The 24,249-nt window shown below is 42.6% G+C and overlaps 1 protein-coding gene across 6 annotated transcripts in view; it reads left to right on the plus strand.

Annotated features, from left to right (window-relative positions):
- The window catches only part of LOC145988546 (uncharacterized), a 193,963-nt gene that overhangs the window by 47,607 nt on the left and 122,107 nt on the right, over positions 1-24,249 (plus strand). For 5 of the 6 annotated variants that reach the window (XM_083123468.1, XM_083123466.1, XM_083123471.1 and 2 more), the window contains exon 2: positions 14,579-14,621. The gene's annotated coding sequence lies outside the window, so the exon portion shown is untranslated. Of the gene's footprint in view, positions 1-9,417; positions 9,468-14,578; positions 14,622-24,249 lie in introns of those variants that run through there. The other variant, XM_083123467.1, reaches the window with a different exon arrangement.

Here is a 24,249-nt window from a genome sequence, read left to right on the forward strand (position 1 = left end):
ACGTTTATTACATATTTTCAACAATTTATTGTCTTCTAAAAAAAATTAAACTCGGAGGCTTTAAAGCGTAGCAAGATGTATGTCTTTTACACTGACTTTGCACAGAGATCGTCCCTCGTGGGGGAGGAAAAACCTTGAGTAGTATTAATGCCAAAAAAAATCTTACTTGCCGTTGCCATTTACTGTCTACATACCACGCACACACGTGCTGAATTTAGGATTGAACGGCATAAAACATGCCTGACGAAAACACTTTGTCTTTTCTTGATTGTTGGTGCTATTAGGTTAGGTGAGGTTACAAAGAGGCAAGCAAGGCATTTTCCCTCAAAACAGTGTCGCTACCTCCAGAGAACACCGCTTCAGTCAAGGACGTATTAAGGGGGGTACAGGGGGCCGTACCCCCCGAAAGATTTAACAAGTACTAAAATTCAATAATGAAAAATATATTCGTTTAGTCGTTGTTTTATAATTTCCTCTGCTATTGACGGCGCCAAAGAAAAGACAGAAGAGAAACGTGGAGAGTGCAGTGATATTTTACGGGAAGCAGTCACGTTTATTATACCCATACATTTACATACAATGTTAAAAAGTTCTGCTTTTAGATCTCGCACAATGCCTTTTTCACAAAAATGTGCAATCCCGCATTTTTTATATCAATCAAGCTGTGATATTTTAGATTTCTTCCGTTAGTTTTCTGATAATAGTTTTCACAGCTTTCCATAGCATTTAGGCATGATTTCAGTTGACAAGAACAAAATAATCTTATTTCAAAACATAGAGCAAAAATAAATCCAACGCGCTTAAGTTAAAACTCCCTTACATTGGAAGCCTGGAGAGAACAAAACAGGGGTTCCTTCGTAAAACGATTTCTTGAAAACCATTTTGCACATTTGAATCAACTTTGTGATAAATTGATTAGAAAGGATAAATCTTAACAGTAAAAGTTGTAACTTTTCCCCTGCTACTATATATTAGAAGATATTCGTTGTCAAATATCACAATATTTGCATAAGGAACCAGCCTTTTCCGTGCCGAGGGTTTCGACGATGACGTAATGCATCCACGGGCAACTGTGCATACGATCTGCGCCGCCGAACGAGCACCCCCTGGTAGGTATTACGACTTCAGAAGAGTCAGTTTGTTTACTTACAAGTTATGGTTGATACTGTCACGGTATCTAGTGACATGTGAAACGCAGTTCGATATAAATTATTTTTGTTTATTGATTCATTTATGTTCAAATATAAAAGTGTGAGGTTCTTTTATTTTGTGGATAAATTTGTATCCGAGGCAGACGTCGGGAGCTGGGGATGGGGTTTTTCTTGAGTGACAGCGGAACTGTCTTTTCGGCTTAGAACATGACATATTTGCACCGACACGGAGATACGAAAGGAATATTTTCGTCGAGACCGGGCTTCAAGTCAGCGGGCGGTCGAACCCATGTTCACGGATGACCAGGAACACCAGCTGGAGCTCAAGCCTGAAAGGATCCAGGACGCGTCGCCGACCGCGTTTCAAGACAATGGAGAGAGGTCATTTCCACCCCCTCAGAAAGGGAAGCGAAGCCACCTTAGCGTCATTCCCAACGGACGAATTTGAATCTCTCTTAAATACGCGGTGCTACGATTCCAGACACAGTTTTTACCCGGATTTCACAGAGAGAGCATCTCCGCGCTACACTCTCGCGTGATCATTGTTTTGTGTCCGTGGACTTTGTTTCCTTACGTACCGTGAGCGAATTGCAGATAGAGTTACCAGTGTGCGCCTTATTTTGGTGAAGATTACGCGGTGATTTGTTTTTGCCAAGCGTGGACTACATAAGGATGGAGGGCTAAAGAAGATAGAGAAGGGGGCCGTCGCTCCCCCTGACGCCCGCAACGATGCAGAAGCCAGCCAGACGACGCCAAAACCAACCACTGCCCAAAGCCCGAGGGACGCTTTCAGATCGACGTCCCAACCAAAGCCCGAAGGACGTCTTCAGAACGACGCCGATCGAAGCCCGAGGGAGAGATTGAAGGACGACTCCAGAACGACGCCGATCGAAGCCAGAGGGAGAGATTGAAGGACGACTCCAGAACGACGCTTCCAGAACGACGTCCAATTGATGCCCGACACTAGAGATATCCCGACCGGCGCGTGACCACGTACACCCGACGCTAGTGACAAGAGGAAAGCCCGAAGTACTAAGGAGGTGCAAGTACAACAGATCGTCGCAATTATTCTTCGTCGCGATCGACCTTGGAGGGCAATTTCGCCACAAAGGAACCGTGTGCAAGTCCCGCGTCCAGGAGAGATGAATGACCACGCCATGTAGCAGAGTCTGGTACAGTATACTTCAGAGGGTCTCATGTACATGTAAACGTGCGTCGTTAGTATCAACACCGTACAGTTAACGCCGAAGTCTCACTTATTCGCAAAGTTACTCAGGAAAAACCTAAACCTAACTCCGCGTCTGATAATTTTTGGTATTGTTATAAAAAGAGTTATTTCATGTTCAGATGTGCTAATTTAATTGTCTGCATTCAGCGTTAGAAGCTCCATTTCATTTCTTTAATATTTAGTGTAAATTGTCAAAGTGTGCTCCATTTCTTGTGTAACCGACCGCCCCGTCGCGCCATTTAATTTGTCAATAGTTGATTGATGAGTCCTTTTTAATTGTGGAAAGCATAGTTGTTTTTATTGCAAGGTCGTGTGCGTGAAATAGTATTATTTGTTGCATAGTGGTTTTTAAGGTAATTTTTGCTCGCGCCGACGATTGATTAGTGTATTCCGGCAGCTGGAGCCAAGTAAGTTTTTGCATCACTATGTAATTGAGTAGTTGTTCTCATTGGACGAGAGAGGCTTGTGTGTAAGACCCCCGTCCGAGAAACTTGTATAATGTCGTCCTTACGACTCGATGCACACGTTCATTCGAACGAAAGATTTAACCACGCCGACCCATTGTCTTAGTTAACCGCTTTCCGAGGGCTGGCACTTAAGTTAATTTAAAAGAGCACAGGAGCTGGCAGACACATGCCCTAAATTCACATAAAGGTTTAAAAAATTAAAAGGAATGATATGTTAATGAGATCCATGATTTGTATCCATACTTCACATGTAAAAATACCTCATGTGTGTGAAAGAGAGATAGAGTGAATGTTGTGAGAGTGAGGAGGCTTTGTAAACAGTTGTTGATTGCAATATTTTTTTGTTGTTACAATATATATCCACTTTTTTTTACCGTTCGTCAGTGTTGTTATTTGACATTTTTCGGGTACCAGATATTATGCTATTAGTGTTTATGATTGTTCGAATCTACATATCGAAGGTAAACAAAACAGTGTAACATTTCAAGGTATTAATCTCCGCCTCGCAATAGTATGACAATAAACGACCGTCTCAGTACCGAACTTGATAACTGGACCGTGAGTCACGACCGGTTTCCCGTACACATAACGACGTTTGGCCCCGTGCCGGGGTATGATTGACACGTCGTTTCGGGAACCGTGAGTGCACACGTTACATTTGGCGCCACGAACATGGGACGGCAACTTCTGTCATGTCTTTCCAGGAAAGCCAGGTTGCGAGAGCGGTAGAAATTTCATTGTTGCATACGTCACGCATAAAATTCTTGTTAGGTTCCTGGTTATTTGTGTGTTTTTCATATTGTATTTCGAGGGTTATTTTCATGTATTTGTCGTATGTTCACGTGTAAGGACACGTTTTTGGGCGTAATTGGTAACAATAGGGCAGATATTTTTTTTCAGCGAAAGCAGCAAGGGCAGCTGCATAGGGCATTTTTATGTACTTTTTGTGCATTTTTTTTTGTTGTTGGCGTAATTTATGGCATCAGGCTGAGTTGCGGGATAAGGGATTCCCGACGGACCTCCTTTTCTTTTTATGTATCGCTTTGTAATTCACATTTTGTGTGAGCTCGCGTAAGTTTGCGTAACTGTTCCTAAGTGCGACAGAAGATCGAGCAGATATTTAGCGAAAGGCCTTCATGAGATTAAGAAATCGCCGTATAGACTGTTTGAACACGAGTGACGTCATGATGGTTTGCGAGGCTTGTGGAAAGGAATTTGCTGATTTCGAAATCGACAGCGAGGGGGCCAGACCGGTTTGTCTTCAGTGCAAGGGCCCGTTGGAAATGGAAAGGGAGATACCAAGTGCCCAAGCGGGTACACCACGTGGGGACGATGACCACAGCAAGGAACGAGGAAATGACGTGGGAAGTGGCAGTGGTGCCAACCAATTACAGCTAGTCCTCCAGATGCTCCAAGGAATGGAAACCAGGATGCAAACCAACATCCAGGGGTTGCAGGCTGAAATGCAAGGGGTCCAAACCAACATCCAGGGATTGCAGGCTGAGGTGCAAGGGATGCAGACCGACGTACGATGGATGGAAGAACGCCTCCAAGGGACGGTACGCGCCTCCGGAGAAGAAGTGACACAACAGCTCCTTCAGACGATCCAAGAATCCGAGGCTCGAATCGAATCCAGGATCGCCAGGACTGACGTTCGCCTCAATGAACAGGAAACCAAGGTGGCAACACTGGCGCAGAGCGTTCGTGAACAGGAAGGAGCTTTGCAACACATCGGCCAGCAGTGTGCACAGCTGGAGACGGCCTGCAATCGGAGCAACGATGCCCTCGAGCGACAAGTGCGGCGAGCAGCGAGCATAGCGGAAGGGAATTCCGACAAGATAAAGGAAATCGAGGATAAACTTCAACAATTGAACGTAGCTGACGTCCCGGGACCATCGCGATAGCCGGCAGCTATGACGTCACCACAGCCAGCTGCGGTCCCCTCGTCTTCAAGGCGCGCGAGTGACGCAAGGCCGGCTACGCTTGTCAACGGAGGAAGCGAAGTGGAACCTGGAATACATCTTCCATCGCCGCGACCGTTCGAAGCCCAAACTTGAACCCGGGAAGATATACGATCTGAACTAGCACCGGCGAGGAGGGCTCTGTTCCCGCCGGAATATAAGAAACATTTCAAGAAGTTCTCCGGGGCCGACAGGATTTTGCCCTCTGCCTTCATCGAGGAATTCGAAGCAACAGCGCGGGAGTTAGGACTTGCGGATGGGGAGCGATTACTCGTGCTGAAAGGCCTAATGCAAGATCGGGCAAAGAACTGGCTGGATCGGAATGAAAGACACTTTCATTCATACTCGGCGTTTAGGGAAGCGTTCCTGACACACTTTCAGCGCCCTATGCAAGTGGAAAGGATGCTCATCCAGCTGAGGAACGAGAGGTACGACAGGAACGGGGGACTTACTTTTTCGCAATATTTCTGGCGTAAGTTCAATGAGTTCCAAGCTCTCCAGCCACAGATGACCACGTCGGAGATAATTGCGGCCCTAATTTATCATTACCCGCAAGAGATAAGACGGCATCTCAACGGGGCGTGCGTTTTCGACGCAGAAGCCATGTCGCTCACACTCGAGAACCTAAACCAGTGCGAAGAGGAACGCGAGAGGACGCGAAACGAAAGATGGACCAAAAGGAGGCGACCGGAGGATGAAGGAAACCGAGGAAACAAGCACCCACGCGTCCATTTCGTCCAGAGGAGGTACGATGGGCAGCAACGCGCTCCAGGAGCCGAAGTTCGCCAGTTTCGAGATGATCCGCCTTCGCCACGACAGAGACGCCACTATCGGGGACAGAGACGTCGAGGTGGTCAGACTCGCAGTTCCCCGGGCCACTATAACCACAGCAACGACAACAACTTTTCCAACGGTCGAGTGAACAATGGTTATTATCAGCGTCACCCCGACAGTAGACCAGAGAGCCCGCGTTCTGACAATGGGCACACGAGGCGCAGCCCGCCGAGGGTTCAAAGGAGCCCGACGCGAAACGCGAACGGGCCGAATCCCAGCAACACATCTCCACAGCCGGGCCCGTCAGGTCGTCAGCGCCGAAGGGAGGAATGGGATGGCGAAACATGGTTAAGCGACATCGCGCCATTTTAGAAGTATAAAATAACATTGTGCCATACCCAGAGTGTATAAAATGTATATTTATTAGGAAAATTGGAGGTATCATTTATATCATGTGTTTTGTGTTATCGAACTGGTTTACTTTTCTTGTACAGGGTGTTAAAAAATTTGTAGTCAAAATTTCATGCCCCTGAGTAGTGAAAAATTTTATTCGCCTACAGAATTTTTTGATCGGAAGGAGGGCGAGATGTCACGGTATCTAGTGACATGTGAAACGCAGTTCGATATAAATTATTTTTGTTTATTGATTCATTTATGTTCAAATATAAAAGTGTGAGGTTCTTTTATTTTGTGGATAAATTTGTATCCGAGGCAGACGTCGGGAGCTGGGGATGGGGTTTTTCTTGAGTGACAGCGGAACTGTCTTTTCGGCTTAGAACATGACATATTTGCACCGACACGGAGATACGAAAGGAATATTTTCGTCGAGACCGGGCTTCAAGTCAGCGGGCGGTCGAACCCATGTTCACGGATGACCAGGAACACCAGCTGGAGCTCAAGCCTGAAAGGATCCAGGACGCGTCGCCGACCGCGTTTCAAGACAATGGAGAGAGGTCATTTCCACCCCCTCAGAAAGGGAAGCGAAGCCACCTTAGCGTCATTCCCAACGGACGAATTTGAATCTCTCTTAAATACGCGGTGCTACGATTCCAGACACAGTTTTTACCCGGATTTCACAGAGAGAGCATCTCCGCGCTACACTCTCGCGTGATCATTGTTTTGTGTCCGTGGACTTTGTTTCCTTACGTACCGTGAGCGAATTGCAGATAGAGTTACCAGTGTGCGCCTTATTTTGGTGAAGATTACGCGGTGATTTGTTTTTGCCAAGCGTGGACTAAATAAGAATGGAGGGCTAAAGAAGATAGAGAAGGGGGCCGTCGCTCCCCCTGACGCCCGCAACGATGCAGAAGCCAGCCAGACGACGCCAAAACCAACCACTGCCCAAAGCCCGAGGGACGCTTTCAGATCGACGTCCCAACCAAAGCCCGAAGGACGTCTTCAGAACGACGCCGATCGAAGCCCGAGGGAGAGATTGAAGGACGACTCCAGAACGACGCCGATCGAAGCCAGAGGGAGAGATTGAAGGACGACTCCAGAACGACGCTTCCAGAACGACGTCCAATTGATGCCCGACACTAGAGATATCCCGACCGGCGCGTGACCACGTACACCCGACGCTAGTGACAAGAGGAAAGCCCGAAGTACTAAGGAGGTGCAAGTACAACAGATCGTCGCAATTATTCTTCGTCGCGATCGACCTTGGAGGGCAATTTCGCCACAAAGGAACCGTGTGCAAGTCCCGCGTCCAGGAGAGATGAATGACCACGCCATGTAGCAGAGTCTGGTACAGTATACTTCAGAGGGTCTCATGTACATGTAAACGTGCGTCGTTAGTATCAACACCGTACAGTTAACGCCGAAGTCTCACTTATTCGCAAAGTTACTCAGGAAAAACCTAAACCTAACCCCGCGTCTGATAATTTTTGGTATTGTTATAAAAAGAGTTATTTCATGTTCAGATGTGCTAATTTAATTGTCTGCATTCAGCGTTAGAAGCTCCATTTCATTTCTTTAATATTTAGTGTAAATTGTCAAAGTGTGCTCCATTTCTTGTGTAACCGACCGCCCCGTCGCGCCATTTAATTTGTCAATAGTTGACTGATGAGTCCTTTTTAATTGTGGAAAGCATAGTTGTTTTTATTGCAAGGTCGTGTGCGTGAAATAGTATTATTTGTTGCATAGTGGTTTTTAAGGTAATTTTTGCTCGCGCCGACGATTGATTAGTGTATTCCGGCAGCTGGAGCCAAGTAAGTTTTTGCATCACTATGTAATTGAGTAGTTGTTCTCATTGGACGAGAGAGGCTTGTGTGTAAGACCCCCGTCCGAGAAACTTGTATAATGTCGTCCTTACGACTCGATGCACACGTTCATTCGAACGAAAGATTTAACCACGCCGACCCATTGTCTTAGTTAACCGCTTTCCGAGGGCTGGCACTTAAGTTAATTTAAAAGAGCACAGGAGCTGGCAGACACATGCCCTAAATTCACATAAAGGTTTAAAAAATTAAAAGGAATGATATGTTAATGAGATCCATGATTTGTATCCATACTTCACATGTAAAAATACCTCATGTGTGTGAAAGAGAGATAGAGTGAATGTTGTGAGAGTGAGGAGGCTTTGTAAACAGTTGTTGATTGCAATATTTTTTTGTTGTTACAATATATATTCACTTTTTTTACCGTTCGTCAGTGTTGTTATTTGACGTTTTTCGGGTACCAGATATTATGCTATTAGTGTTTATGATTGTTCAAATCTACATATCGAAGGTAAACAAAACAGTGTAACATTTCAAGGTATTAATCTCCGCCTCGCAATAGTATGACAATAAACGACCGTCTCAGTACCGAACTTGATAACTGGACCGTGAGTCACGACCGGTTTCCCGTACACATAACGACGTTTGGCCCCGTGCCGGGGTATGATTGACACGTCGTTTCGGGAACCGTGAGTGCACTCGTTACAATACGTTGTTTTGTTCGAATTCAATCGATTTTGTATTCAAGTAGCAAGACCACAAACAGATAACCGCTGATACTCAGTCTTCCAGACATAATGTAAAGGGTTTGAAGGCTGAACAGAAATCTCCCGCAATTTTATTCCATAAGGCGGGAAGCCTACAGCTACAGGTTCGACTTGTATTATTAATTTTAGTGTAACCCCAACCAGCCATATTTTCTTTTTTTTTGGGGGGGGAAGAAACTTTTGTTGCTGACTCTCTACATGGAGGGGGCAAAATTTGTTTCTTGCGAACGAATCCTTGAAGATTTTGTTACACCACTGGTTGCATTTCTCTGGGTGGGCAGGCGGTCACTGATGACGCTCCTGGTTCCTGGTTTGCATTCCCTTCCGAACGCCCATGACTTATGTTGCCAGCTCAAGATCAACAAATTCCGAACAATATTTTAAGTATCTGCTGGCTTTATCTTAAGAACAGAGCAATGTGATGAAATGGCGTAGTTTTCTGTCCAAAAATAACACATCTGTAACGAGATCGCGGATCTTGGCATGCATTGTTGCAGTGACTCATGCGTGTTATCACTATGTTCTCTGGTATCACCTTTCACGTGGAAAAACATCCTTGTTGCCGGTTTGAGGTGTGTGATTCAGCGGGGAGTTGAATGGGGCCGTTCGGTTGTTATTGCCGAATGAGATTAGCTTTTAGTGTTGTTTGTTGTAATGATTTTTTCAACATTGGTTCGAAACAATGGCCCGTGCAGAGTTGATTAACAATGCAGGAATGTGTATTAGCGCTTGTGGGCGGATATTTTGACTGATTGCTTTGTTCTTTCGTCAAAGGCTTGTTGCAAGTTGCATAGTTGGATGTGAATCATGCTTCGGGTCTGCTGAGTGACCCAACTCCCAATGGTCCGAGGTTTCATTTGTGATCGAGTCGTAGCCGAGTGGCCATTTTGTTGCGGAGTTTCTGTGAGTATTCAATTCTTTATTAGTTTCAGACTGCAGGGTAATTCAGAAGTTATTTTACAAACTGTAAAAGGGTGACAACTTGACAAGTGTACACTACTATCGGATTAAAAAATATAGATAATCGAGTTTAGACAGAAATTAAAAAGTAACCAGTAATCCATGCTAATCAAAGTTTTTTCGAGTATGCCTTATATTTTTTATCGTCGTGAGAACAAAAAAGGCCGTTTTTTTTAGTTTTGCAAACGATCGTTCTTTTTGAAATTCTGTAAATCAAAAACTGGTTGTCCAATCGTGATGAAACTTTAGTATGGTGCAGGCAGAAAGGTTTTAAACACAAATCTGAATTTTCAGATTTTTAAAATGTGTCAAAAAACCGTTATCATCAATATTGCGAAACAACTTCTTCTTAGTATTGAGTAATCCTACAAATACGATATTGGTCTTGCTTCGAAGCATGATGGCCGAGGGCCCCCTAGTGACTTATTTGTCTTTTCGTGGCTTGTAGATCCGGCACTGGGCCGATTGTACTCGTATGTAACAGTTGATCGTCGATTAGGAAATAAATTTACCCGCAATCACCCTGAACTCTGACTTTATGTTGGATAAATGTTGAGGTCAAAGCTAACCCGTAAATTTTCTCCGATCAATCGATCAGCAGACTTAAGCTGTTGTACTAACAATTATTGGATAGCATAAAAATAATATGTGTTGGAAGTGATCATATGAGACATGATTCAAAGACGGGAGGAAATCGGTTCATAAATCCGGTTTCAATAATAATAATAATAAAGAAGAACTGACATGCAAAACAAGGGGAACAATGATATTCTTTGTTTCTTGAAATGAGTGAATATAATTACTGTGTTTACTGTTTCGGGGTGGCATGTATTTTCTCTTGAAATTTACCTTTTATGACAGGTATTTGCTTTATTTCACTATGAACGAATGAGAGCAATCAAGTGTTGGCGTGATCACAAAATATGACCCGTTTACGTTGTCTTTTGTAGGTATTATTTCGAAATTGACTTTGGGATGAAGAGAGAGTATACAAGTATTATTATTACACTTTGCTGTTTACACCTATGGCACTGCAATTCAGTGTTGTTCGCAGAATGGAACAGAACATTTAAATTGTGATATATATATACGAGTATCTACTGTGTTGTGAACCGAGAACGTATTTTCACTTGTTTTTTGATTTTGATTTAGTTTATTTTACTTCGCGTTTTGTGCCTCTTGGCTAATTTGCGAAGATGGGGATGAGTGATGAAATGATGAAATTGATGAATGGACATTCACAAACAACCAAGCCCGACCGGGATTCGAACCCGGGGCCCTTTGCGTCCCAGCGCGATTTGATAACCACTCGGCCACAGGGTCAGGCTATTTTCACTTGTTAAACTTCCTCTCCTCGTAGGCTATACAAATCTTTTGTTTTCAATATTTTATCACAAGAAGGAAATCATATTTTGTGCATAATTTAAATTCGAGAGGACGAACACTATTGTTTCAATATGTTATCCATTCGGGGAAACGTAGACTCATTTTACATCTCAAAACTTAAATTATTAAATAAAATGCAAGGAAAATTTCGTGTTACTTGCGCAGGAAGGAATGGTCTATCTGCAGCAAGTTATCGTGTTGATTACAAAATAAATGCAATAAACCTTTCCCCACATGAACAATAGCTCCGAATACGAGTTGAGTTGAGTTGTTGTTATAAGTCCACTTTATGCACAGTAAGGCTAATCGGGACTGGACCTACAGTTTAAAGTGGGATCCGAACCACTTGTGCCTCCACCGGGTATCGAACCCGGGACCCCTTGATTACAAGGCGACGACGCTACCACTGCGCCATCGGGGAGGCCCCAGCTCCGAATACGAGTGTGAGGAAGTTGGTAACATCTGTAACGCTGTTGATCGTTTTGTCACGTTCCCAAATACATTTTTTTGACATGATCACGATTTGATCAAAGATCAATAAATGGAAATTTGATAGAAATGGGAACTTAGTTCAGTCCATGATCGCAGATCAAGTCGAGTCTCCAGTTCGATGTTTATACAACCGGCCCTAGGAGAAGAAAAAAAAAGTCATCAGTGAACATGGGCCCGCAAATGAATAGATGCATTCTCACTATCCGCCACTGACGTGTTTGCTGATATCCATGTTTATCGTGCACAGTGTTGCAGCCAGTGCTCGAATTGGAGTGGTTAGCTGGGTCGCTTTCCAGAATTCATCGATTTGCATCCTTCCGGACAGTTTAGTGGCAGTTACGGGCCTGTACTGCGTGGCTGCATATATTCGGGATAAAATTTCGTTCGTGGAAGGCTCGTGGAACGAGACGTCAAACAAAATAACTTTATTGACGAAAGTTTTTCAACTTAATTACTTCTATATTTTGTGAAAATTTGCACCTTGTATGTCGTTTATACTATGTAATGTCGAGACGAGTATATATAAGACGAGACGACCGTGAGCGAGACAGTTGCAACTTATGATAAGATCGAGACTCTGCAAATCTCGTCTCATCTCGATACATGGAAAAAATTTCCTGTAAAAATATATGAATTCCTGTTTTGCATCCATAGTATCATGTATTATAAGGCTTTATGACTTTTCCGCAGCAGGAATCTTGACCTCCAGGTGTGGGAAGTGATAGCATAGGTAGTGACGTTGCACAATGTAAAGCCATATCTTACGCAAAAGGGTCGATTTGGTTGCGACTGTAATTACAATCTCCCAAGGCCGCGGGTGCGTGAAGGGGATTGATTGGTGGTTGGTTTCGGAATATGGTCGTGGTTAGGTTAGGGAATGGGAAACATATCTTGTTTTTTTGTAACTTTGGGAGCTGCGCCAGAACTTTATTCTGAACTACGTAATTGCTGGGGTTATTATATCTGTGCGTGAAACGATAAGGAGGCTAGTAAATTGGATAGTTTACGTCTACTAGGTTTTGAACAAACTTACCCTCCACCAGTGCAGTGGCGCTCTCAAGCAGGTTATAGAAAATGTGATTAGAATTTTTTAGATTTCCAAGTCGCCACTCTTAGCGACTAGACAATTGCCACTTTCGACGGATAGACCGTTCTTAGTGGTTCACTAATTACTTTCTGGGCGCATAAGAATTAATAGGCAATGCCGTAGGCGTAAATTTTTTACAGAGCATGCGCTAAGTTTCGTGAAACCTTAAGTGAACACCATGTTTCCATTAAATATATGGATGAAGTCAATTGAAGGATCAGAAGGGAAAAAAAAGGCAAGTCAGTTTTCTGTTGTATGCTTCTTTTCCCAATTCATTACCTCTCAGTCATGCCTCTCTTCATCTTGGATCGAAGGAACACCACTATCTCGCTCAAAACAGAAAGTTGACTTATCTGTTTCTTCCCCTCACCTTTCATTATTAACTTCAGAAAAAAAGTATTGCCATTCATCGTAATACTGATGCAGATGATGTACCCATAAAAGCATAAAAGAGGCATTTTGCAATAGATAACGCATTTTAAAATAAAATATATATATATGAACGTGTATTTTAATGATTGCATTTAAACTTAAAGGCTCTACAATAGTATTTTGTAGGCTACAGTACAGGATCTTATTTTACTTTATTTTATTGTTTATATTTATAACAATAAGAGTGTTTATAGTCCGCCGTAAATTGTTTCTGGCAAAAGAAAAACATCATTTGTGAGATTTTACAACGAATCGACAAGTTACACGCGACACGTGTTGCTTGAGGATTGTAAGCTCACTGGAGTGATATCCAAATTACATAAATTAATATAAACGAGGCGAAATAAGAAGCAGAATGTATAAACTAACGTATTCATACCGGTATACTGCAGCGTATACTCGACTACAGCCCTGTTAATAGGGTATTGGCACTTTGTTATTTCCCCGCAGTCCTAAACGATGCGTCGACTACTCAACATCTTCCCTCCACTCGCTCAGAGGAGCAAAGGTGTTCCAGGATTCTTCTTCCGTGTTGGCCAAAGGCCTATGTAAATCTAGCTATACTCTGTTCCAGAAGTGAGTGGAACAGAGCGAACGGAACAAGTTCTACACAAGCATTGACTGGAGAGGGCTCGACCGATAAACACGTGAGACGGAAATGGAGGGCAAAACGCGGATGCAGCTACCGGCCTTTTACAGCAGCGCGTAATACCTTGCTCCGCCCACTCGCTTTCTCCCCTTCTCTACCGTTATGCGCGGTGTTGCTCCATAGACTCCTGGAACAGACTGTAGGATGAAGTGGAAATAAAAATTGCACGTTACCTTGATAAGTACTTTCTTGGTAGGTTTGGTGATCAGCGCTGCAACTTCGTACCTGTAAGGGCACACCAGAGGGGTGTAAGACTTGACATTCTCTGAAGGCACCCGAATGCCAATCTCTCTTCCACGTAGTACACCTGCGCTTCATTTCTTGCGGGCTAACGATGCTCTGGCCTCTACGGGTATAAACGTTGAGAATGTCCACCTCATCTTATCACCATTCATCCCCGTCGTGGCGATTGGCCAAAACAGGAAGAAAAATGACGTAAAATAAACAACAACAAAAAACAAACGAAAGTGATAGTTTATAATTAAGATCAAGCTCAGAGGGGAGACTACATTGCTTTGAGCCCTTGTGCAATGCCATCGTTCTAGTGAACCCTTTCAGTAACACTGCAGATTAGATTCACGCGAACAACAAAACTGCATAAACGAGCGGCTCGGGAGTAAAACTTGATAACCCACAAAAGTATGAAACCGGGAAAAAAAACCACAGGTGAAAGTTCGTCCATTACATTGTGGCTTACCCAGTTGTTCCTGTGTGTTTCTGGCTATCAGTTACCACTGATGGAACTTCATTCACTATTGTACAGCAACTGTTAACTCAATTTTGAACGGAATGTTGGTTATGAAATTTTAGTCCGAGCCGCTCAAATATTCTTATTTAAGTTGTCCGTGTCATGTAAAACCGCTCGACCACCAATTCAGTAACCAGCCATGAAATTTTTGAAACAGGTATAAATAAATGCTATGGTGGTTCCAGATTGATAATAGCATAATCTAATCATTCTCAATTACTTTTGGACACCCTGTGATAATTATTTCTTTTTGTTCACAGATTGTGCCTTACTACGAGAATTCTTAGGCTGAAAATGCACAAAGTAAGTTTACTTTTACTTATTATTACACGTCTTCGTTTCTTTTATATTTTTCTTCAATGCAAGTAGAGAATGCGTGCTCTTTCCCCGCATCACCTCTGGTTTGGTACAGTTTAATTAATGGTCACTGAAGAGTTAGTGCGTTAAATAATGACGTATATCATTATTCAAGAAGTCTGTGCAATTTTTTCAAATGTTACTGCTAATACATTTTTTCGCAAGATATCGCGCTTTTTCCCACGATTATTTTTTCTCAATATAAACATTTCTTGATAAGAAATAGTTTCAAAAGAAACATTTCATCTCATCTTTCTGGTCTTGTAACCTGTATAGTGTTTATGTTTACAAGGGAATATACTTTTGAAAGCGCTGAAGGTACAGAAAAAGGGGAGAAAATAAAAAGGAAAATGTCCGTTTAATGAAGAAAAAAGTGCCTCAGCTTTAAATTATAGTGTACAGTAATCAATATTTTGTCCTTATATTATTTTGGTTCTACCGATTCTGACGCCCATTGTTAAGAAGTTCTTACTTGCAAACCAGAAAATAACATAAAACGTAGTGTAAAATGGAAACTCTTGTGTTGTCACCAGTGATGTGCGTCTACGCGTAAACAACGATAGTCTACATTCTACACGTAGACTATTTTATACACGTGGATTACGTAATCTATGTAAACAACATGGCGAAAGGTGATAACTTAGCAAAGGGCGCCTTGGAATTAAAATAAATTTATACTGCGTATCAGTTGCTGGTGTGTGAGGAGAACTTTTCATACTCTTTCTTCCAAATTCGAACAATTTCTCACCTAGGAAGAAACCTAATATAGAAAATATTCTAGTGTTTTATGGGAAAAGACCACTCTTGCCTCACGACTGCCATCTGTTGTTGTTTTTTGCATACTACTTATCTTCCTCCATAGTTGATAATAGAAGAGAAGATAAATTTTGTTGTAAATAGGATTCTTTTCATTTCGTTAGGAACAAATACAGTTGAAAATGTCACTTTCCTTTCATGAATCCCTTGAAAATTAAGTTTAATGCACTTTAGATTGTCTACGTAGTCTATGTAAACTACAACCCAATGTAATCTACGCGTAGATTACGTGTAGACAACGCATGTAGACGTAAACTTATAGTCTACGGCACATCACTGGTTGTCACTCTACAGGCTTTTCTCTCATTGATGTAATACATGTGTTATATGAATAGTTAGGCAAGACTTCGGATTCGATTTACTTCAACAAAAGACAATCGATCTTAACCTTTCCGTCCCTCTATCCCAGGAGTATCATGTGACCGCAGCGATGCCGCCTATTGCCTGTTAGGTTCCTTACTCTCTGTAAAGTATTCGACGTATCACAGATAAGGGTATATAAGGGGAGAGGGGAGTCCGGTGACTTCAGTTTTTGACCTCGACAGCGGTGTAGTGCAGCAGCGTTATCTCTTATTCTTTTTGGTAGAATAAGTGGAAGCAAGAGTGTGAGTGGTGCCTCGCAGCGGATTATTACAAAACCTCTTGCGAATGGCGATTCTCAGCGGGGGTCAGTGCACCGGTTTTCCTGCCTTCGTTCCATATACCCTTATCTATGGACGTATTCTCCGAAATTGCATAGGGGCATTCCATGTGAAATCAGCAAGTGAAGAGACACCTTTCAACCTCACATATTTTGATTTATTTGAAATTTGGCACACTGAAATATACGACATTACAGATCCATATCCTGTTTATTTCCGAAATTACAGTGTTGAAAGCTGTGCGATTTTGACCATTTTTTCCAGCATCTTGTTAATTTTGAATTATAATATTTCGGCAACCAGGGCACCTATAGAAACGATTCGGATGGCGTTGGAAAGTTCTTAAAGGGCTCTCTTACACGAGATATAGCATGCCTATGTCAGGGTTAAAAAAAACAAAAAAACAATTGAAGTGGTGTAAAGAAAACTTTGGTAGCCATTTTCTCAAAAATGGGTCTTCGAATTTTTTTTAAAAAAATATGTCATACGTACATTATTACTCAATAAGTGTATAACCTTTAAAAAAGGGACGCCAATGGGATCCGGAGTTATGTTAGATTTAGGTTAGGTTAGGACAGGCTATTGTAGGTTAGGTAATGGGTGATAACAGATTGATAGACAAATTCCTATTATTCAAAAGTAAAAGTCTAACAGAAATCAAATAATACAATATTGTTTGAATTAACGTACATGAATATGTTGTTTACATTCCCGTTTATTAGAAATACAGGGTGACTCAAAAGTCCGTGTCCAAAGGTAACTCCGTTATTAGAGCACATGTAGAGAAAAATGAAAAGAGGGTCAAGTTGGTGGAAGTAGGTGAGTTTCAATCTAAAGTGTTTGAATTTTCAACGTATCATACACCGTTCAGGCTGTACACTGGTACGACCCTAATTGTTAACCAAAAATGCTTCCGGAATATTGTATGGCATTGCAATATCATACAGTAAAATGGTAACTTAAGAATTGATGACCATCATTAAAGGCAAAGAAAACAAATAAAAACGTTGACCTTTAGACGAGCATTCCAGCTCCCCTCTCCAGACCACTAGAAAAGGTTAAACCGGTAGCGAACGCGAATATCAAGGGAGAGGTTTTTTTCAAAAGCTGTTTATCCAAATTCACATTACCAGTATTTTATTATAGTTTAATTACTACTACTATCACTACTAATGCTGCTGCTGTTACTACCACTGCTACTACTACTACTACTACTAGTAAGTAGTAGAGATCTACATACATACGTATATTAATGAGAGCAACAGAACATTTAAACAATTTTGTAATCTCTTTACATACATACATTATATATATATATATATATATCAACATATTCGGATCTGGCCCCTCCCTAAAAAATCCTGGGTACGGGCCTGGCTGATCTATACTATTTCGGGAAGGTTCCAGCACAGTTGCCAACCAACCAGTACAAAGAATGTGCAATAATTGGTCGGCAACCTTGTTACATTCATTTTTTTTCTTCATTTTTTATGGCAAAGGGAATATCGAAATGCGTGTCGAAGCGAGCGGAAACGGAACTAAAATTAGCGATCGTAGATGGAGAGAATTTAAGCGGTTTCCTGCCGGAAGGAAGGGGGAGGGGGGACGTGTAACGTGAAACCGTACTGGGGCATAATTGGGGGACATGGAACATGACTCGTGCTCCGGTCAGCTGCCAGTGCTATTTTTAAAGATTCGCCATGCTCAGAGAAGGGAAAGAAAATGACAAAAGAAAGATTGCGCCACATGTAATATAATCGTACCTTACTGGAGGGAAGTTTATGTGAAATGTATACTAGCCATAAAATATATGATCCGTATGCATTCTTAACCGTTCCCTTGCCCTGGAATTTCGACGTACGGAGCATTGGAGGTTGATGGGAATTACCCCACAAATATTTGATAGCAATGGTTCACCAATGGTTAAAACCCTGTTCAAAGTTCCTACCTAAAATAAATGCTGTTATTCGTTTTTGTTTTATCTTTTTGGGGTATGTAGGGCATAATTAAAGTGAACTACACTCTGCTGACCATAGTTGAATTGAATAGTTTACACTGTTTATTATAAATCGCGCGCGTGTGTAACATTTTCCTTGAATTTCAACTCCTAGTTACACAATATAGCAAGGCAATACAATATACTCGTACCTAGATATATGAGAGCCACAGTTGACCAGTCAGTCCAGACCCTGCGGGAGACCCTGTTTCGATTCCCGTTTTAGGTTGTTTTAGTTGAGAACATGTCCAGCAATACCCCTGCGGCTCTGGGGTCCACCCAGCCTCTAATAAATGTATACCAGAAATAAACCCTCGGGGGGAAAAGCGGCCGGAGCGTGGTGGTGATCACATTAAAATGTGGTATAGCCCTGCCTCCACGTTCTCCATATGCCTTCATGGCATTCAGAGTTACAGAAGGCTACCCACGATAAAAATAGTCGACTTTGAACCTTGCAACTGGCTAGTAAATCCCCTTGCGCCACCACCGATTGTGTTCGATGGGACGATCACCCGGCAGCGTAGTTTCCACTGTAGCAAACTCCTGCGTAGAATATGAAGGGGAATGTCTCGCTATACCCCTTTGGCAACTTTCCTCAAGACCCTGCAAGGTACTTGGACGGCGTCGAGCAAATGCCTGTTTGAGGAGTCCAAACCCACAGTAGTCCATTGGTGAGGCGTCCGGGGATTTCACAGGGATGGACGAAAATGGGTTCACTCGAATTCCTGTCTCTTCTGCCTTCCTTGCATAGAACGCCTGGGATGCTCGAGCGGTATGGCTGGAGGCCTTGTTCACGTGGATCCATACATGTGTGGTCTCGTCACCGTACAGGTGGGGGATGTGTGTGTCATACAGAGGGGCCATAACGTTCTCCTGGAAGTAAGCTGCGTTGACTTTGGTGTTGGAAGGCACTTTGACGAGTGGCAGCGTTCCCAGACTGCAATATCCGGGCAACACCAGAAATCCCTTGGAAAACTTTTCCTTGCACTGCAGCACAAAGTCAGAAAGGCTCTTCTGGTCTGTTGGACGGTAGAAAATGGATCGAACTCTGTTGGTCTCATCTAGGTAGAACCACCCCTCATCCAGGGTACACACCCATTTCCACTTGTCCCCTGCAAGGTATGCTTTATACAGTTTTCTGGCTTTTGTGAACCTCTCCTGGATGTGGCGCTCTGTGAGGCGGTGTCCGCGCGCTTTGTAACGCGCTTCCAATGAGAGGTTCTTCCGGATGATGTTGGAAACTGTGCCTTTTGAGATACCGTGGCGTATGGCCAAACTTCTCTGCGTTGGGGGATTGTCGTGTGTCACCGATGTCCTAATGGCGCGCACTGTATTGGTAGTTCGAGCAGGCTGGGGCCGTGATCTCCTCACAATTTCCGGCCGACCACGTACCGCAGGGGCCAGTTGGGCACATCGTCGGATGATGAGACCCACACCAGCTTTGCTGACGATTAAACCCTCTTCTTTGCACAGTTTCACTATTGCCGAGTGACTATAATGGGCGGCGGAAAGTCCACAAATGAACCCCTCCCAGAAAGCTGTCACTTTTACCTTCATCGTTCCACGGATCGTGCTCAATTGATACTGTTATCTAGCACAGGCCCCAGTGTAGCCAGCTCTGTATCGGGACATAACAGCAGTTCAATGCGTCGTTCGCAAGTAAAGCGCTCTTCCAAATACTCGTTACTACAAACTTTCCTAAAATATTAATTGATTGATTTAGTTTATTTTACTTCGCGTTTTGTGCCTCTTGGCTAATTTGCGAAGATGGGGATGAGTGATGAAATGATAAAATTGATGAATGGACATTCACAAACAACCAAGCCCGAGTGGGATTCGAACCCGGGACCCTTGGCGTCGCAGCGCGATGTGCTAACCACTCGGCCACAGGGTCCGGCAAACTTTCCTAAAGAAAAGAATGTTCCTTAATCAGGGTGGCTACTCTAAGACCTTTATAAAATTCAAGTATATTTCCCGGTTTTTAAGGCGAACTTTCCACAAATTCAAGGGTACAAACAGTTGTTTCCTGTATTCAAACCTTACGTATTACCTCCTCTCACCACCCACATATATACAGTCACACACACACAAATATATTAACAATATAAAAGGTCTGTGGGATTCCAATTTATCCAAAAATTCTAATTTAATTAAGCGGTACATGTATTTAAAATATTTAATTTAAGGTGCCGAGTTTACATTTGCCACTTCACATACTCAAAATCGAAATACATCTACAAACACAAGTCACAAATGTTATGGGATATATTAATCTGCGAGAAATTGTTAGTTGTTAAGACTTTCGAACTCAAATTTACTTAATCAACTTCAAGATATCTCATCTTGCAATAATGTTCCGTCCTGCAAGGGGCACTAACAAAGTAAACAGATTGAGACAATATGTTTTCTTTTCGACGCAGCTTTATTTTCTCTTCCTTCCTCGATACAAATAAAGCCTCAACTGTGAAAAACTTGCCTCGAGCTCGGGACATTAATAAATATGTATAAATTCAATGGGATTTGGTTGGATTAATACAATTTTTCACGTCAATGGAGAAAAATTCACGTATAATTCCCGGAGCCAATAATTCACTAAGGGAATTATGCTTGAATTATTGGCTCCGAGAATTCCCCGTGAGTAGCCACCCTGTTAATAGGAATTGAACCTACCGTTTAAAGTGGGAACCGAACCACTGTGTGCCCCCCCCCCCCCGATGCCGTAGTGGTAATATTATCGCATTTTAATCAAGGTGTCCCAGGTTCGATACCCCGTGGAGGCACAAAGTGGTTCGGATCCCACTTTAAACTGTAGGTCCAGTCCCGATTAGCCTATCTGTATATGAAGTAGACCTAAGAACAAAAACTCAAACTCAACCCTGAACCACAGTGCAAAGTGCCTCCACCGGGAATCGAACGCGCATCCCCTTGATAGCAATGCCTCTTGAGAGACCCTGGCAACAAGATGTTAAGAAATGGTGGAATGTGCCGCTCACTTATAACAGGAAGAGAGGGGGGAGTCCTTTATACTTCAATTTCAACTTGGAAGTTTTATGGGTTACAGGGTAGGCAATCCGCACAACAGAATTACATTTGACGTTTCATCTGCTGTTTCGTGGTGCGTGCGCGATTGAACAGCAAACTATCAATTGCTACATGTCCCACCAATTATGGACTGACATTAACATTTCTACGTAAGAAATAGCGGGTAATAAATATGTCAGACGTGCAACCAGCACGGGTGAAACAGACAGAGAACCACTTCCATAATTGAGAAGTCGCTTTGTGGACCACTCCAGTGGGTAATTAACCTCTTACAGCAGCTTAACTCTTTAATAAGCTTTCATTAAGTACTATCATCTGCACGGGTGTACATTGTTAGAGTACTGCACTGATGTCACCTCTCTTAAATGCGCCCATCAACTATTTTTCTTTCAAACCCTTACCCTCCCTCCCACTCTTGCATCAAATTAAAGCTCTTGCAGGTACCTGTAATAAATATTGAATGCCATTTACGGTGAAGCAAACCGCAATAATTTAAAGTCCCTTTGGAAAAGAACTTTTATAAAGCAGATTTTGCTGTCATAATGTAAAGTAAAGCTTGTCGCTCGCTATGGCACTTCGAACCGCCGTGGACGGACATACAGCACCCCGGTCCGAACAGCCACTTTCTTTGGAAATTATCTTGTCGGTACACTCCAATCCAAACTAAATTCTCGGTCTGGGGATGCCACTGTTCATCATGGGAGTAGAGGAGCGGCTGGGCCGTTTTTACTCCCTTCCTCTCCCGTTTGAGATCAGTATTTCACACAGGGGGGGAGGTAACAGACACACGGAACAGATATTTCAGATTGAAAAAGGAAAAGAATTTGACCTAGAGTCCTGCATGGAACCACTTTCGCTCGCTCGTACCCTTTTGAGTCTCCCACCCTCGAGCGTATACGATCGAATATCATTTTTTAATGCGATATAATCGTAGACATACATGTAAATTATCCACCTTGGAAGTTTCAGCCCACAATAATGTATTTCATTTTCATATGTCACTTAGTATTGGTAAGATGGACTAAACTACTTTTCAACATTGAGATGATGACTATGTTCACTTAAATCCCAATTTCACTGCATCTTTCACTTCACGATCCATATTTGAGGGCCACTACCTCAGACAAATTACGGTTATTCGTGTACTACTGGACTTCGAGTGTATTCCGCTCGTTTCGCCTGTTCGAAGGAGTGAAGGAGCTCTCAATTCCTTATGATATCTAGCGTCGTCCTTGTGAACTATACTGCTGGACAAAAAAAACCGGACACCTTCATATTTGACATCTGAATTGCAACTACTTATGAATTACGCTCTCAGTTAAGTATTGAACAATTGAACATTTTCCATAGTTTTTCCGTTTATTATTTATCTATTTATTTATTTATTTACTCGTTTTTACTTATTTGGAACACCTAGTAGGCTCAAAATTAATTTCATGCAATTTTGTTTTAATTTATTGATTTTCAATTCCTGTTGATGTTATTTTGTTTAATGTCTAGAGCGGCATAAATTTTGGTTCATAGTAACCACAGTAACAGATATTATTGACATTGTCATTGCTGGTGTTTTTCTTGCAAGTGTATTGTAAGTTTGCTAGCTTGAAACTGAGACGTGAAGAGGTAATAAAAGCAGTAGCTCTTCGTGATGATGGTCGTAGTGTGCGCTATACTGCTAGGGTGCTAAATATAGCACGAAGTACTATCCATGAAGCTCTCAGACGGTATGATGCAACCGGTTCCTACGGTAGAAGACCGGGTTCTGGTCGGAAACGATGCACAACAACACGGGAAGATCGTTTCATGCGTATCATAGTCTTAAGAGACCGTCGTACGACTTCAAATATTGTGGCATGGCGTTTGAGAAATGTTCATAGAGCTGTGGTTTCTTCACGAACAGTTCGTAGAAGACTGAATGAAAGTGGTTTATCATCTCGGAGGCCGGCTACATGTACCAGGTTGTTAGCTCGTCATCGGAAGCGAAGACTGGAATTTGTTACACAACACTTACATTGGAATGTGGAGCAGTGGGAAAAGGTTTTATTCTCAGATGAGTCAAAATTCAACCTACGTTCATCAGACGGGCGTGAACATGTGTATAGAAGACCTAATGAGCGTTATGCACAATGTTGTTTCGTTGAAATAACACCGTTTGGAGGCGGTGGTGTCATGGTCTGGGGAGGTTTCCTTTACAAGGACGTACAGAGTTGGTTCTTGTAGAGAATGGGGCAATGACAGCTCGCAGGTATCTTACAGAATGTTTGGCAGATCATGTAGTACCATATGCACCATTCATAGGCCTAGATTTTGTTTTTATGCATGACAATGCGCGTCCTCACATTGCGAATATTGTCACGGAGTACCTGGACGAAGTTGGGATTACGCGATTAGAAAGGCCACCACAAAGTCCGGACCTACATCCGATAGAGCACGTCTGGGATCAACTGAAACGACATATCAGAAACCGCGCAATAGTTCCAGAAACAATTGAAGAGCTAAGACGTGCTATTCAAGAAGAATGGGGGCAATTGGACCAAGAAGTGATTGCCAACCTTATTCGAAGTATGCCACGGCGGTTACAAGCTGTAATTGATGGCAGGGGAGGTAACACCCGCTACTAGACAGCTTATACGTATACCCCACTAGTACCAGTTAACGATATTAAAAAAAAATGCTAAGATTTTTTCTATTTTTTTTTTTTGGTAGTTTTCTGTAACTTTCGTCTATGTTCTAATTTAACTTATTAACAATAAATTTTAATTTGCTTTCTGTTGAATATATTCAGGTTTTCTTATTTCCAATAATTTCTGCAACATTTAGTTAGCCTTCGAATCAGAATTTATTCGTTATCACAAAAAATGCAAGTGTCCGGTTATTTTTGTCCAGCGGTGTATTTGGCGCTCGAGCGAAACCTTCTCCCGGCCGGCAGCACTCTAATTACGACTTCTAAAGGTTTGAATAGCCTGGTGATGTTTTCCTTTCAAAGGACTCGTAGCACGGTCAGTTGCTATACTTGGACGAAACATGCGTTTGGCAACAACGACCAGCGACAGACCATGTCTTGGCGGAAGTGGTACGAGGA

The sequence above is a fragment of the Lepisma saccharinum genome, chromosome 6 (genome assembly GCF_977018435.1).
Source record: "Lepisma saccharinum chromosome 6, izLepSacc3.1, whole genome shotgun sequence".
Lineage (NCBI taxonomy): Eukaryota > Metazoa > Arthropoda > Insecta > Zygentoma > Lepismatidae > Lepisma > Lepisma saccharinum.